The 3516-nt window shown below is 54.2% G+C and overlaps 1 pseudogene; it reads right to left on the bottom strand.

The window, feature by feature from the left end:
• Positions 2119-3163, bottom strand: LOC8058512 (annotated as a pseudogene).

Below are 3516 nucleotides of genomic sequence, written 5' to 3'. Positions count from 1 at the left end.
CCGGTGCTCAGCGTCCGGTGTGCGGGCGTTTTGGTGACCCTCTCTGAGTTTAAGTCCGGTGAGCACCGGACGCTCAGGGTGCGTCCGGTGGCTCGCGTCCGGTGACCCTGCGAGTTTGCGGAGCTCTCTGCGCACGAGTCCGGTGTGCACCAGACACGTCCGGTGTGACACAGTAGAGCGTCTGGTGGTGCTGTGCAGGCGTGCGTGCGCAGTAGCTGTTGGTGGCAACGGTCGAGTTCAAACGGCTAGTGACACATGGCCGACGCCTGAGCACCGGAGGCTGGGAGTTGAGCGTCTGGTGGCTTCCAGTGAGAGTCCGGTGCCCCCGGTTTTTGCCCAGTGAAGGGGCAACGGCTAGTTTAGCCCTTGGGGCTATAAATAGAAGTGGTGGCCGACCTTGGCTGGCGCTGAGCACCCTTGGGACTTAGTGTCCATGCTTGGGAGTGCTAGGAAAGCCTCTAACTCACTAGTGCTTGCAAGAGTGCGAATCAATAGCGAGTGAGTGATTCTAGTGCGTTGCATTGAGAGATTGCATCGAGTGGCACTAGGTGTTCGTGTTGCAAGCTGGTGGTGCTTGTTACTCTTGGAGGTTGCCACCTTCTAGACGGCTTGGTGGCTTGTGACTCTGTCGAAGCACGCAAGGAGATTGTGCGGTGCTCCAGAGAAGAGATTGTGAGGGGTACGGTGCTCACCCCGCGGGGATCGCGAAGAGCAACTCTAGTTGAGCGAGACGTGAAGAGCGACAAGTGGTCCGGCCGGGTTAAGTGCTAGAGCTTGTGGTAAGCACTCCACGTGGGAGAGTGTGACTTGCGGGTCACCACTAGCAAGAGGACCGGCGGCAACCTTGGAGCTTGTCTCAACGGAGACGTAGCTTGGTGGCAACCAAGTGAACCTCAGGAGAAAATCATCGTGTCAACATTGTTCTTCCCGTTGGTTTGCAAGTCCCTAACACAAGCTTGTTCTTACATTCATATACTTATGCTTGTGTAGTTGCTCTTGTAATTAGTTAGCTTGTGTAGCTTGCTAGTTACCTTCTTGCTTGTGTAGCTAGAAGTTTTTCTCTTGCGTGACTAATTTGGTTTGTGTAACCTTGTTAGTCACATTACTTAGTTTGTGTAGCTAAGTAAGTTGCGCTCAGCTTGCTAGTGAGCTTAGGCTTTGTGCGCTTTGCCTCAGTAGTTTGTGTAGGAGCTCTCCCGGTTTGCAAAGTACTAGTAGCATAGGTTTATGTGACCTTGCTCTTAGAATTGATTAGGTGAGCTCTTGCTAAGGTAGCACCTTGTTTGCTTGTTTAGGATCTTTTACAAGGTGCTAGAGAACTTAGATAGAGGGGTGTAGTCTTGGCTAGACCGATAGTTTTAATTCCGCTTTGTTTCGGTTAGCCGGCGTAATAATTTTTAGAAAGGACTATTCACCCCCCCTCTAGTCCGCCATCTCGACCCTTCAGCCGGGCAGCCGGGCAGGCCATGCCCTGCGCCCCTGCCCCTGCGGCCTGCCTACGTGCGCCCCTAGTGGCTGCCGCAGCCGTGAGCTGGCGCCAGGGGGGCTGCCTGCGCTGCTGCGCACGCGCAGGATCCAGCGAGGCTGCGACTCTGTGAGGCCGCGAGCAGGCGCCCACAGGCCACGACCACGCCCTGGCTGCGAGCCTGCGACCGTGAGGAGGGAGGCGCCGAGAGAGGAGGGAGGCGGAACAGGAGCCTGGCCGCCTGCCGCCTGGGTCGAGCGGGCGGAGCTGCGGCCTGCGGAGCGAGCGGAGTTGCGGGCGTGCGGCGGCGTCGGTTGAGACTGAGTGCCTGACTTCTCTCGCTGCCCTAGTCTTTTCTTTCATGGACTTCTATTTTGGGCCAAATCTGAAGAATTGTTTCTAAATTTTCTGGACCATGACTAGGGCTTTGGCCCTACTGGCCCTAGGCCTGGGCCCGCCCCTGATTATATGTTCTGCAATAGATATGGTGCTGAAAATCTATAGATTCATCACGACACATCACACGTACATTAGCTTCAAGCATTCGTTAAAATGCAACTCGAAACCAGAACTACTATAATATGCACATCAACATGCACCACAGCAAGCACAACACGCGAGTAGTAGCCTCTCTTGTCTACTCATCACATCATCTACGGTTGCCCGTTCGCCTAACCCTGAGGAGGAGGGGCGAACTTCGGGTCCGATGCTTGACCATTCCCTTGCGCAGGGTACGCATATGCCTGTTGCCCGTACCCCTGAGCGGGCCACTGCGGCAGCCCAACCGCATGCTGGGGCTGGCCTAGTACCGGCATGTCCGTCGCCGCCGGCAGGCGGAGCAAGACGCAGGATATGATCCCAAGCGAGGTGGCGACGAGGCTAAGCACGGCCGCCCTCACGAAGACACCGCCCTTGAGGTAGTAGCACTCCTCCTCGTTGGTGCCCACGAATTTGGCTTGGCGCGTCGTGGACGCGTTCAGCGCCGTGCCTGCCCAGAAGTAAACCACGGCGATCACCGCCGCTACCCTGCAAAAATTAACCATGTGGCATGTACCGCGCACCGGCCGGTTCCATTAATCTGAGAATACTAGCAGGATAGGACGCCGGTGCATGCGCACTTGATGATGATGATGATTACCATGAGAGGACGGAGGCGATGACGCCCACGACTCGTCGTCTGGTGGTGTTGGAATGAGAAGCACCGCCGGCGCCCGGTGGCTTGCAACAACTGCAACAGCCGCCGGCCGCAGAGGCGATGATCTGGGCCACCGCAAGCAGGAAGATGGCACAAAACCCCAGCGTGTGAGCGGGGCTGGCTGGATACACGCAATCGCGACCAGATACGTGGATTTCACTTGGCTGCAAGAAGTTGAATTAGTCCATCACCGGCTTGATGATCATAATCATTACTGTTCTTGACACCACGGGAGTAGAATATGCACATTGTCTTACCAAAAACGTAGGAAAAAGTACATGAGATTCTCACAAGAAAATATTTAGTAGGAAAAAGTTTATACTAAATTTTAAATGGTAAAACACTAAGAGAAGTCTATCTTACTAGGATAAGCAGAAAATTCTAGTTATGTTCGTTTCGCTTACTTTGAGCTTGTTGGCCTCGGCTATGAACCCCAGCACGGCGCTCGTCACTCCGAACAGCGCCACCACGCCTGATACGAGCACCGCCACGGCAGTCTGCATATTGATCCTGCTGCCTCTGCGCGCCCCCGTCTTCTCTTGGTCGTAGTGAGCGTCGTCTGAGATATCAGAGACGATGAAATGGCTCAATGTGTATGCTTTGCTTTGATCAAGAATGAACTATATGTATATGTTAATATACAGAAAATAATGTCCTTGAAACTTGGAAATGCCGCCTGCAGGTTAAGTCGCGACAAACATAAGAGAGTGATCTGAAGAACAGTGACGCTAATCCAGTACGTACACAGAAGGCGCATCGATCGTACCATCTGGCATCTACCGGACGCTTTCCCTTTGTTACCTCGCCTACTGCCAAGTGCCAAACAGCCCAACAAACAACGGAGTCTCGCGCCAAG

This window comes from Sorghum bicolor, chromosome 9 (assembly GCF_000003195.3).
Source record: "Sorghum bicolor cultivar BTx623 chromosome 9, Sorghum_bicolor_NCBIv3, whole genome shotgun sequence".
NCBI lineage: Eukaryota > Viridiplantae > Streptophyta > Magnoliopsida > Poales > Poaceae > Sorghum > Sorghum bicolor.
Note: the sequence above shows the minus strand (reverse complement) of the source record. Positions and strands in the feature narration are given on the sequence as shown.